Consider the following 14,447-nt stretch of genomic DNA (forward strand, 5'->3'; position numbering starts at 1 on the left):
ACGCAGTATCTTATCTCCCATTTCGTCTTCATCTACATCCTCTTACATTTCCATAATATTGTCCTCAATTACATCGCCCTTGTATAAACCCTCTATATACTCCTTCCACCTTTCTGTCTTCCCTTCTTTGCTTAGAACTGGAAGAGGATATAAAATGTAGACTGGCAATGGCAAGGAAAGCGTTTCTGAAGAAGAGAAATTTGTTAACATCGAGTATAGATTTAAGTGTAAGGAAATCATTTCTGAAAGTATTTGTATGGAGTATAGCCATGTATGGAAGTGAAACATAAACGATAAATAGTTTGGACAATAAGAGAATAGAAGCTTTCGAAGTGTGGTGCTACAGAGGAATGCTGAAGATTAGATGGGTAGATCACATAACTAATGAGGAGGTATTGAACAGAAATGGGGAAAAGAGAAATTTGTGGCACAACTTGACTAGAAGATGGGATCGGTTGGTAGGACATGTTCTCAGGCATCAAGGGGTCACCAATTTAGTATCGGAGGGCAGCGTGGAGGGTAAAAATTGTAGAGGGAGACCAAGAAATGAATACACTAAGCAGATTCAGTAGAATGTAGGTTGCAGTATGCACTGGTAGATGAAGACGCTTGCACAGGATAGAGTAGATGGAGAGCTGCATCAAACCAGTCTCTGGACTGAAGACCATAACAACAACAACAACAACGTAAGACACAGTGTTTATGACGTCATATTTCCTGAGCTATGTGTTGTACAATGAACTAATTTTGCAGGTACATTTACTGGTATATTTAGATATTATCTACAAAACGCCTTGCGAATAGAGTTGTAGAAAAGAAGTAATAAATTTATACATCATGCCGGATTCTGAAATTTTACAGCACTAATAGCGAGAAGGTAGTAAGCGATATACCTTTCTCCTTTCATTATTTTGTAATGGTTTCGCAGAGAAAAAGTTTCGACAAGGTTTGAAATATGTGTTAAATTTGTTAGGAATCGCTAAGTGCTCCCATTCACTATTTTTTGAATTACCATTCTTCTGACTGGTTTGATGCGGTTTGCGGCGAATTCCTCTCCTGCGCTAACCTCCTCCTCATCTCGGAGTATCACTCGCACACTCCGTCCTCAATTATTTGTTGGGTCTACTCCAAACTCTAATTTCCCCTACAGTTTCTTACCCTCTACAGCTCCCTCTGGTAACATGGAAGTATTCCCTGATGCCTTAACACATTCCCTACCATCCTACCACTTCATCTTGTCAATGTTTTCCATACGTTCCTTTCTTCGTATATTCTGCAGTGATCCTTCTCATTTCTCATCTTACCAGTCGACCTAATTTTGAACATTCTTCTGTAGCAACACCTTTCAAATGCATCGATTCTCCTCTCTTTAGGTTTTCCCGCTTTCTAACAATGATGTGCTCCAAACTACATTCTCACAAATTTCTACCTCAGATTAACGCCTATGTTTGATACCAGTAAGATTCTCTTGGCCAGGAATACCCTCTATGCCTCTGCTAGCCTGCTTTCTGTGTCTTGCTTTTTCAACCGTACGGGTTATTTTGCTTCCAAAGTAGCAGAATTCCTTAATTTCGTATACATCATTATCACCAATTTTGATTTTAAGTTTCTCACTATTCTCATTTCTGCTACATCTCATTACCTTTGTCTTTTTCCGGATTACTCTCAGTCCATGTCTTGTACTCATTAGACTGTTCATCCCATCCTGTAATTCTGCTTCACTTTCACTGAGGATAGCAATGTCATCAGCGAAGATTATCAATGATAATATTTCACGCTGCCTTGTAATCCCAGTCTTCAACCTGCACACCCGTCTTATATCCTTTGTAATCCGATCACTTCCAGTCTTATTGTTCACTCTTGATTCTTGTACATATTGTGCGTTACCCGGCTTCCCCTACATCTTGCTCCTACGTTACTCAGAATTTTGAACATCTCGCATTGTTTTACACTGTCAAACGCTTTTTCTAGGTCGGCATATCCAATGAACGTGATTCTTCTCCCGACTTGCTTTTCCATTATCTGTCGCAACGGCAGAAAGGCCTGTCTTGTGCCTTTAGATTTCATAAAGACAAATATTGAGCGAAATATAGTCTGGGTAAATTTCGAGCCTTGAGTCACACTGACTGAAAACTGGAATGCAGAATGAAATTTTCACTCTGCAGTGGAGTGTGCGCTGATATGAAACTTCCTGACAGATTAAAACTGTATGCCGGACCGAGGGTCGAACTCGGGACCTTTGTCTTTCGCGGGCAAGTGCTCTAGCAAGCACTTGCCCGCGAAAGGCAACGGTCCCAATTTCGAGTCTCGGCCTGGCACACAGTTTTAATCTGTCAGGAAATTTCAACCCGAACGCAGTTGGTATTTTTAATACCTATCCTATTGTGTAAAACTTTCAACGTAACATTATACCACTCCCAGTGCTTAGACTATGACAGCACTTTAAATATTTAAATTTGGTCAATAATTGTATGAAATAGTAGAAATCAGCTTTTTGTTGCCTCAGGAGGCCGTTGGATATACAACCTGCAGATGTGAATGAGCGACCATTTTAGCTGTTTTGCAGTACAGATCTGCTATCCATCAATTAATTGACCGTCTCAGACTTCTTTTAGCTTTTGAGAACCGTCAGAAGACTTCTGTGACCCATTCAGCATCCATTCGCGTAGATGCATTTCACAAGTTGGCATTGCAGTTAAAATTACGTCTTTGACTCCAGTCTGTTCCCTGATTCACCTGTTTGTTCTCCTGTCTCTCAATTGCTCACTGAGGGACGATCAGAGTATATATGGTTTTTGATTAAAATTCCATGTCTCACTGACTGCTGATACACACCTGTGAGCTGCCACTCTTGTCGAAATATACTCGGATGTTCATGCGAGATTATGAACACAGTTATGCACCCAAATACACACATCACAAAAGTTTTCATCACCCCGGTTCCCAGAACTCCTGAAGAGACACGTTGACTGTGGATGCTGTATCACATGCACAGTCCTTTTGATTGTTCAGACATGTCACTAAACCCGCCGAAAGATGTAAACAACAATGCATGGTCAGCGCCTATTAGACGGAAGGGGTCCGACAGCCGATCAGTTCCAGTCATTCCAACAGGAAGGAGGTACACGGCTCGTGTTGTCTGCAGTTCAACCATTCCTACACGGTCAATACCGCGAACGCCTCCGCATTGTTACATTGTGCCAAGAAAGGCTCTCAACAAGGGTAGTGTCCAGGCGTCTCGGAGTGAACCAAAGCGATGTTGTTCGGACATGGAGGAGATACAGAGACACGAAATGTCGATGAAATGCCTCGCTCAGGCCGCCCAAGGGCTACTACTGTAGTGGATGACCGCTACCTACGGATTATGGCTTGGAGGAAGCCTGACAGCAACGCCAGCATTTTGAATAATGCTTTTCGTGCAGCCACAGGACGTCGTGTTATGAATCAATATGTGCCCAATAGGCTGCATGATGCGCAACTTCCCGCCTGACGTCCATCGCGAAGTCCATCTTTGCAACAACACCATGCAGAGCGCGGTTCAGATGGGCCCCACAACATGCCAAATGGACCCCTCAGGATTGGCATCACGTTCTCTTCACCGACGAGTGTCGCATATGCCTTCAACCAGACAACCGTCGGAGATGTATTTGGAGGCAACCTGGTCAGGTTCAAATGGCTCAAATGACTCTGAGCACTATGGGACTTAACTTATGAGGTCATCAGTCCCCTAGAACGTAGAACTACTTAAACCTAACTAACCTAAGGACATCACACACATCCATGCCCGAGGCAGGATTCGAACCTGCGACCGTAACAGTCGCGCGGTTCTAGACTGTAGCGCCTAGAACCGCTCGGCCACTTCAGCCGGCAACCCGGTCAGGCTGCACGCCTTAGACACACTGTCCAGAGAGTGCACCAAGGTGTAGGTTCCCTGCTGTGGGATTATGTGGGGCCGACGTACGCCGCTGGTGGTCATTGAAGGCGCCGTAATGGCTGTACCGTATGTGAATGCCATTCTCCGACCGATAGTGCAATCATATCGGCAGCATATTCGTCTTCATGGACGACAATTCGCGCCCCCATCGTGCACATCTTGTGAATGAGTTCCTTCAGGATAATAACATCGCTAGACTAGAGTAGCCAGCATGTTCTCCAGACATGTACCCTATCGAACATGCCTGGAATAGATTGAAAAGGGCTGTTTAGGGACGACATGACCCACCAACCACTCTGAGGGTCTATCCCGAATCGCCGTTGAGGAGTGGGACAATCTGGACCAACAGTGCCTTGATGAACTTGTGGACAGTGTGCACGATGAATAAAGGCATGCGTCAATGGAAGAGGACATGCTACTGGTTATTACAGGTACTGGTGTGTACAGCAGTCTGGATCACCACCTCTGAACTTTTCGGTGTATGGTGGTACAACATGCAACGTGTGGTTATCATGAGGAATAAAAAGGGCAGAAATGATGTTTATGTTGATCTCTATTCCAGTTTTCTATACAGGTTCCGGTAATCTCGGAACTGCGGTGATGCAAAACTTTTTTTGATGTGTTTGTATCCCCAGAGAGTGAATATGATCAGATCAGTTGATAACGCAAACAGAATTGTGAATAGCTGCAGCAGATTGAAGAGCCGACGTAAAGAGCAACTAAAAGGATGGAAGGTACACGGAAATAACACAGTTAAGTAGTGACCACGCGCATGAACTGCAATCCACATAGTACACAGTGTCAAACTATAATAAATCGCACCTTACAGTTCCGATTTGTGGAAGGAGAAATGCTTTTGCCCCATCTTCAGCTACATCTAGACTCCGCAAGGCGGAGGGTATGTTGTGTACTATTCTCATTTCCCCCCCCCACCCCCCACCCTCCCCCTCCCTTCCTCTTCGCGGGAAGAACAATTGCCAGTAAGCCTCCGTGTGGGCTCTAATCTCTCAAATTTTATGGATTTTTGCGAAATATACGTAGGGGGAAGCAATATGTTTGTTGACTCATCTAGGAACGTACGCTCACGGATCTTTTACAATATTCCACGACGTGATGCACAAAACTTTTCTTGAAGCGTCTACCTATGCCGTGTGTTGATCATCTCTGTGACGCTTTCTGGCTTACTAAATAAACCTGTAACGAAAAGCACTGCTATTCTTTATTTGCTCTATCAGTGCGATATCGTACGGATCCCATACTGACGAACAATATTCAAGAGTTGATCAAACGAGTGTGTTTCAAGCTACTTCCTTTGTTGATGCACTGCATCCAGCTTCGTTTCCGAGGAATGCACTGTTCGGGAGACTGCTTATAATGTGGTGGAAGCCCAGACCAGCACGAAGACTAAGCTCGCTGTCGTCGTGCCGAAAACAAGAAATTCTTATGAAATGTATTTGTCAGGAATCAATATTAAAGAATATTATCATTTTATTCATTTTCAGTGGTTCGTCATTTTCTTTACAAACTAAATGAAACCAAAGTGAGAATTATTTAATTCCAGTTATTTGAGAGTGTGCAGCTCATTTTTATTAGTAATTGCTGCGTGAAGTTATGATATACATGATCTACGCTATGTGATCAAATCTTCCGGACACCCCCAAAAACATACGTTTTTCACATTAGGTGTATTGTGCTGCCAGGTACTCCATACCAGCGACCTCAGTAGTCATTTAGACATCGTGAGAGAGCGGAATGGGGCGCGGAAATCACGGACTTCGAACGTGGTCAGATGACTGGGTGTCACTTGTGTCATACGTCTGTACGCGAGATTTCCACACTCCTAAACATCCCTAGGTCCACTGTTTCCGATGTGATAGTGAAGTCAGTTAGGCGGGAGGTGAGAAAACTTTGATTTCATGGTCGAGCGGCTGCTCATAAGCCACACATCACGCCGGTAAAAGCCAAATGACGCTTCGCTTGGTGTAAGGACCGTAAACATTCGACGATGCAACAGTGGAAACACGTTGTGTGGAGTGACGAATCACGGTACACAATGTGGCGATCAGATGGCACGGTGTGGGTATGGCGAGTGCCCGGTGAACGTCATCCTACCAGCGTGTGTAGTGCCAAAATTCAGAGGCGGTGGTGTTACGGTGTAGTTGTGTTTTTCATGGAAGGGGCTTGCACCCCTTGTTGTTTTGCGTGACACTGTCACAGCAGAGGCCTACATTGATGGTTTCAGCACCTTTTTGCTTCCCATTGTGTTAGAGCAATTCGGGGATGGCGATTGCATCTTTCAACACGATCGAGCACCTGTTCATAATGCACGGCTTGCGACGGAGTGGTTACACGTCAATAACATCCCTGTAATGGACTGGTCTGCACAAAGTCCTGACCTGAATCCTACAGAACGCATTTGGGGTGTTTTGGAACGCCGACTTCGTGCCAGGCCTCACTGACCGACATCGATACCTCTCCTCAGTGCAGCACTCTGTGAAGAATGGGCTGACATTCCCCAAGAAACCTTCCAGCACCTGATTGAACGTATGCCTGCGATAGTCGAAAGCTGTCATCAAGGCTAAGGGTGGGCCAAAACCATATTGAATTCTAGCATCACCGATGGAGGGCGCCACGAACTTGTAAGTCATTTTCAGCCAGGTGTGCGGATACTTTTGATCACATACTGTACATCTAAATCTATATACATACACTGCAAACCACGGTAAGGTGAACTGTACGAGGTACCTTGTACTACTACTAGTCATTTCCATTCACGTTCCACTCGCAAATAGGGAGGGAAAAAGACTGTCTATATCTCTCCGTACGAGCCCTAATTTCTCGCGACATATGTTCTTGGTCTTTGTGCGAAATGTACGTTGGCGGGAGTAGAATCATTCCAAATACCGCTTCTCTAAATCTGCTCAGTAGTGTTCCGCATAAAGTACGTCGCCTTCTCTCCAGGGATTTTTATTTGAGCCCGCGAAGCTTCTGCGTAATACACCGCTGGAAAAAAAATCGCAACACCAAGAGGAGCTGTGCGACGTAAAGGAAGTTGGTAGCCGTGTTATCAGTCTTCTGGACCACCGTTCACAAATTGCTCCTTTCGGCGCCTGGTCTGAGGATGATCTACGGAGCAGATTGAAACCGATGGTGGTCAAGAAAAGGAACACTTTCACATTTATGGACGGCTACAGAGGTAGCATGACTCAGTATTTCTGCAGGGGACTAGCGATGAATTGTTGAGTCGATGCCACGTCGAGGTGTGCACTACTCCGGGCAAAAGGAGGTCCGACAGGATATTAGGAGGTATCCCATAGCTTTTTGTCACATCGGTGTACAAGGTTAAATTATAGAAAGAGAACAGGACAGCAGTGAAGATGGGAGATACACTGCGACAAGAATTTTGCATACTTCTGTAAGACCCAATTCGGACGAAGATTATGGTTTAATCTCCTGTCTACATAGAGGTCAGTAGAGACGGATCTTGACGAAACAACGCCCAGAGAAGGTTATAGGTGTTTGGTGGATTATTTCCCCCTACAAAATAACTAACGTAGCTGCATCCACCATCGGAGTTGCAGCAGCATATTCAAATTATATTCGTGTGGTAATATCGTAAGCGATTTTAGTCCTCATCTGTATAATCAGCTTCGTCCGCTAAAATCACTTCGTTGACGACATTTCCTCCGATTTATTGAGTTCCTTCTGAGAGTCACTTACGACAGAGCTATTCCACCTTGTAAGCAAGATACATCAGGCAAGAGGAATACTCTCAGGGTTCAAGAAGAGTGTAATAATGCCTATTTCAAAGAAGGCAGGTGCTGACAGTATGAATATTATCGAACGATGAGTTTAATAAGTCATGGTTGCAAAATACAGCCGGCCGGTGTGGCCGAGCGGTTCTAGGCGCGTCAGTCCGGAACCACGCGACCGCTACGGTCGCAGGTTCGAATCCTGCCTCGGGCATGGATGTGTGTGATGTCCTTAGGTTAGTCAGATTTAATTAGTTCTAAGTTCTAGGGGACTGATGACCGCAGAAGTTAAGTCCCATAGTGCTCAGAGCCATTTGAACCATTTTGCAAAATACAGACGCGAACTATTTACGTAAGACTGGAAAAACTGGTAAAAGCAGACTTCGGGGAAGATCATTTTTGGTTTGGAACTATACGAACTGACATTACTTCTTACTTTACAAGATAGGTTGTAGGAAGTCAAACCTAAGTTAACAGCATCTGTAAATTTATAGAAACATTTTGATAATGCTGGCTGGACTACATTCATTGATATTGTGAACGTAGTGGGGTGTGCCGCGCGGGATTAGACGAGCGGTCAAAGGCGCTGCAGTCATGGACTGTGCGGCTGCTTCCGGCGGAGGTTTGAGTCCTTCCTTGGGCATGGCTGTGTGTGTTTGTCCTTAGGAGAATTTAAGTTAAGTAGTGTGTAAACTTACGGACTGATGACCTTAGCAGTTAAGTCCCATAAGATTTCACACACATTTGAACATTTCGTAGCGGGGTGTAAAGTACAGACAGCAAAAAGCCGTTTACAACTTTTACACAAATCAAACTGCAGTTGTAAGAGTTGAAGGACATAGAAGGGACACGGTAGTTGAGAAAGGCGTGAGACAGGTTTGTAGCTTATTTCCGATGTTATTCAATCTGAGACGGCAAAGGACTTGGAAGAACAGTTGAACGTAGTGGCTGGCTCTGAGCACTATGGGACTCAACTGCTGAGGTCATTAGTCCCCTATAACTTAGAACTAGTTAAACCTAACTAACCTAAGGACATCACAAACATCCATGCCCGAGGCAGGATTCGAACCTGCGACCGTAGCGGTCTTGCGGTTCCAGACTGCAGCGCCTTTAACCGCACGGCCACTTCGGCCAGCTTGAACGTAGTGGATAGGGTCGTGGAGCTATAAGATGTATTGTAACAAAACTATAAAATGATAAGTGTAGGTGGTTGAATTAAATTAGGTGATGCTGAGAGAAATAGATTATAACATGAAACACTAAAAGTAGTCGATGAGGTTTGCTGTTTAGGCTGAAGGAGAGAAGAAATAAATTTAGACAGGCGGTAGCAAGAAAAGCGTTTCTCAAAACGAGAAAATTGTTAACATCGAATATAAAGGTAAATTTTAGGATGCCTTTTCTGATAGTATTTGTCTGGAGTGTAGCCTTGAGCGGAAATGAAACGTGGACTACGAACGGTTTAGACAAGAAGAAAATGTCCTGCTTGGGCTTCCTGGCGGTCTAGTTGTAAATATGGTTCTCGGGAGAGAACCTGAATATGTTGGTCAATTCAGCGGACGGAATATTGTGGACATTTTCACTACGACATTCGACGACTCGCCCGGGAAACATATTTACAAATGAGAATGGAAGCAAAAAATACTGAATCTGGTAATGGAAGGAAGTTTGGGGGGGAGAGGGGGGGGGCGAATTTTAGTCGTAGGTCAAGGCATGATGTGCGCAAAAATGAAATGGCTTGCACGGGATGGATTAGCGTATAGAGCTGCGAGTAGCCAGTATTGGACTGAAGACCACAAAAACAAAATAACTGTGAGTTCACTCATGGCTGTTCTTACGGATGCACGAGTTGCTATTAAATTTTTTCTGCCAGTATTCTTGCAGTCTCTTTCGTAGAGTGTAGCAGTTTCTTTTCTTGCAACACCATGCAAATGGTACCAATAAACTGGGGTATATCTGTAGCATACTTTATTACATTACTTGGAATGTGCTTATGAAGACCTTAGTTAGCAATCTGTTGCAATTTTAACCACAACTGCTCTGCTTTTGCTAGAACTCATATAAATATTCTCAGGTCGTTCTTCAAAAAAGTTGAGAATGAAAACCATTTCGTTAACCTAACTTTCGTGACGCTCTTTCTACTTTTGGTGACCATAGGTCCTGTAATAGTAGCACGTAGGAAAATCCCTCTCATTTGTTTTTAACGAGTAAGTGCAAAATGCTTATGCCACGTGTGGGTCGTCGGACTAGTTGTTCGAGACAGTGGTCAAAGTAGTCAGTTTACCTCGCAAGATTATTTGTTCTTACCACCGATAAACTATGTGTAGTTTTACCAGTCGTTACTAGGAAGGTCAAACTCGGCACCTTCCACAACCTAATGCCCGGTATTTCCGTGTTATAGAGTTAGGCTACATGTGAATGACTCGCCTAACATGCTGTATGAAATTGGTGATCAGCAAAATTACTCTTAAGGCAAATTCACCAACATCAGTTACTCTTGTCTGTATTATTTCGCAGTCGCATTCATTTGATCGTAATTAGACGTAGTGCTTATGTACCTTCCTCCTGGGGAATCTGTTCTTGCTGAAATAAGTTCCATGCCGTATCACAAATTTTCCTACTTTAAAATTCATCTTTCGGCCACCTCTCAATTCTTCTACTACTTTGTATGAGAGACGAGTAGTCTTGGTCATTACTGTGAATATTTATTTAACGCTGTTGTTAAACCGAAACAGGATGCGGGATTCTTTATACAGCGACTCGGTTCAATACAAGGTCATGCGTTGTCGTTTTTACGATCGGCCTCACGTGACGTAATTTTGTTCGCAGGCATGTCATACCGTCCTAGACACATTGTCCACTTACCTATGCACCATTTAAAAGATACTGGTTTCTTCAGACGTGACACACTGCAACAACGTGTTTTGTGAGTAATTACACTTCCTCCACATTTGAAAATTATTCCTGATTTTGATGGCGTAACAAGCAGACGAATCCGTGACTCAAGTTTACGGTACAACGACACAATTCCTGTCGATTCATTTTCCGGAGAATGTCAGGTCTAGATGATGTGTCACCTGATGACTACAGTTTGCCGGAACCTCATCAAGTTGGAGGAACATACCCATCCTTGTAGCCAAAAATCCTCTTAACTAATGTTGTAATCTCGTTATTAAGAAAGCCTAGATAATGCGGCCTGTAAGATGATGCGACAACAGAAAAGGCCCAATCATCTGCTTGTCCATTACAGCACAACGTTCTTTTACAAAATCAATTCGGTCTTCGTGGCACCAGCTATGTGAGTTACGTTTTCGATACCCTCACGAGTGAAAGTGACTCATCGGTAAACAATATTAATGGAATTACTCGGCGATTTGCAATTAGCCAGTGGCAAATTTCCAGTCGTCTACCTCCGTCCCCTTCTCGAAGGTGTTTAACCCATTGTAAATGATAGACACCGCGCATGCATAATGTCCGCCGTATTCTTGTATGTGGAATACCGATACATATAGAAATTTTACGTGTGCCTGTTCACGTTCTACCAACTAGTAATGTCTTATACCTCATCCACAATCTGTTCATTTGCACTTTCAGGTGAAATATAACTGTCGGCCACTGTACATGTCTCAAGCAGTGTAGTGCAAACACGAGTAAACACTCAAGAATCCGGTACTCTGCGGATAGGACATCGTCTGACGTATTCTCTACAATCAACAAAACCGTTTTCATTACAAAATTCGTACGCAAATACCATATCGGCGTACTAGGTGTTTGTAAGTAGGTGCCGCATGCTTAAACGGGACAGTATAATTCACCAACAGAACACGTTCACTGTTAAAAATACAAATATTGACCTGGCGAGTCAACACACGAAATGAAAACTTACCTCTGTACCCAGCTGTATTTCTGTAACAATTAAAAATAGGAGTCATGTTATATCTAGTGACGTATTATAATCAGTTTGTACTACCACCTCCTAGAATATTTCCTATTCCTCCTGAAACAGACTGTATACAGTACGTTTGCACGAAACATATGACTCTTCTCGCGCACGAACGGGCGGCGTACTACGCCAGCCATAATTCAAAATACGAACGACGATCATGACGTGCAACGGACAAAGCGGTCAATTACCGCTGATGGACGTCATCGCCACAAATACGTCATAAATACCGCTTATTAGCGTGAAGTCGATAACGACGCGCAGTAGCTCTCGTAATAAAAAAAAGAAGGTCTGTAAATAGACAGCGTTCAGCATCCGTGCACAAATAACTGTCGCGGTGGTGGTGGGGGGATAAATAAGTTATCCTCCAATGTTTGATCGTTTAATATTAACGGTGAAGCCCTACGATATTTTTGACCACAAATTAGACTTCGGAAAGTACAATTTGCCAATAGACGTTAATACGGCGCCTGTTATCAATCCCAGCACGAGAAACGCTTTTATTTTCTTTTTTTCTTCCTTTTTTGCTTCATATTTCTTTCTTCATTATCGCAGTTAGAATATGATTACAGAATGACGCAGAGTAACGTACTGAATCTTATGTCAACAATCATTAGTTCATATTTATAAGAGTATGAGGCGCGTATGAAGCTCTACACTTTGATGTTTTCGCGGCGTAATGATTCATACATTAAATTTCAAGACTACAGCCGCATAAGCTTTGCTTCTTATTTTTCTAATATTTCGGCCGTGTATTTTCTTTAACAAACTCGTGAAGAGACCGCTACAGTGCAGCTAATAACGATTAATAACGACACATTGACAGCACGGCATGGATCGATCGCGTATCCACAGATTCAATGTATGCACACTCTTTGCCGCCGATGAACGCCTCTGGACCTTTTGTTGTCTGTGGTCTGAAACGACGGAACAAGTACTGTAGCGTTATGTACCTTCAGTATCGGGGCGAACTCTGAACATAGTCGGAAGACAGGGGACAGAAATAATAGAAAAAGAAGAAACAAAGTTTATGTGGCTGCACTCCCGAAGTTTAGTGAATGAACGACTGCAGTTGTTTAACTTGAACGCGGATGACGCGATGATGAATGTGGCGGCCCACTTACCTATAAAGTCTGAATGAGGACTGCAAACCGAGGTCGTAGACTAGTGATGATATTCGTATTATGAATGTAGCATGGAAAGCGAATGGTGGGCTTCGGTTTATCGGGAGAATTTTAGAAAAGTATGGTTCATCTGTAAACGAGACCGCATATAGGACACTAGTGCGACCAATTCTTGAATACTGCTCGGATGTTTGGGATGCCCACCAGCTCAGAGTGAAGGAAGACGTAAAAGCAATACACAGGCAGGCTGCTAGGTATGTTACAGGTAGTTTCCATCAACACGCAAGTACACTAACGAGAAAACTTCGCTACACCTAAAAGTAATTAATGTAGAGTAATGAAATTTCGGGAATACATTTGTCTAGGTAACATATTTAAGTCATTAACATTGCAAGATCTCAGGTTAATGCTAGCGTGAGCTAAGCCACTGAAAATGTGAAACGCTGTACATTAATAACCCGCGTAAATGCCAGAAAGTTGAATGCAAGTGCGCAAACCTGCATGCACTGTGTTGTGTAGGTGCCGGATGTCTGTTTGGGGGACGGAGTTATTTGCCTGTTGCACTTCATCTGTCAACACATGGACGGTTAATGCTGCTTGTGCATGACGCTGCAGTGATCGGCCAATGATGTCCTACATGTGCTCCATTGGAGACAGATCTGGTGATCGAGCAGGCGAAGGCAACAGGTCGACAACCTGCACAGCATATTGAATTGCAACAGCGGTATGTGGGCGGGGGTTATCTTGTTGAAAAACACCACCTTGAATGCTTTTCATGAATGGCAGCATAACAGGTCGAGTCGCCAGATTGATGTACTGATTTGCAGTCAACGAGAGAGCTTCTCCTATTATACGAAATCGCGCCCCAGACGAGAACTCCAGGTGTAGGTCCATTGTGTCTAGCACGCAGGTTGGTTGCAGCCCTCAATCGGCCCCCTCCTAACCAGCTCACGGTCATCACTGCCACTGAGGCAGAACCAGTTTTCATCAGAAAACACAACAGACCTCCTCCCTGCCCTCCAACGAGCTCTCGCTTGACACCACTGAAGTCGCAAATGGCATCCGTTTGCAGTCAGTGGAATGCACGCTACAGGTTGACTGGCTCTGAGCTGTCCTTGAAGTAACGGATTTTTTAACAGTTCATTTTGTCACTGGGGTACCATCTGCTGTTCAAATTACTGCTGCAGATGCTGTACGATGCACCAGAGCCATACACCGAACACGATGTACTTCCCTCTCGGTAGTGTGATGTTCCCGTCGACAGCCCGGTCATCTTGCGACCGTACATTCTCGTGACCACCGCTGGCAACAAACATGTACTCTGGCTATTTTCCTGCCAAGTATCGGAAAAGGAACATCCAGCTTCTCGTAGCCCTATTGTAAGACCTCGTTAAACTCAGTGATCTCTTTTACACCACCTCCTTCAAACTCAGTGAGGTGTTGATAATGGCGTCATTGTCGCCTTGGAGGCATTCTTGACTAATATCAACTCACTAAGTCCAATCACAAGACTAACTAACGCCTGCGACTGTTACAACGTCAATTCAAAGCAAACCTGATTAGCGTCCTCATAGAGGCGCTACTAGTGCCACTTTTTTGTGCGACGGGTGCCAAATTTGAACAGATATCACCTTTCAGATGTAGGAACACGGCTACCAACTTCCATTACGTCACACAGCTCCTTCGTGGTGTAGCGA

Source organism: Schistocerca nitens, chromosome 2 (genome assembly GCF_023898315.1).
Source record: "Schistocerca nitens isolate TAMUIC-IGC-003100 chromosome 2, iqSchNite1.1, whole genome shotgun sequence".
Taxonomy (NCBI): domain Eukaryota; kingdom Metazoa; phylum Arthropoda; class Insecta; order Orthoptera; family Acrididae; genus Schistocerca; species Schistocerca nitens.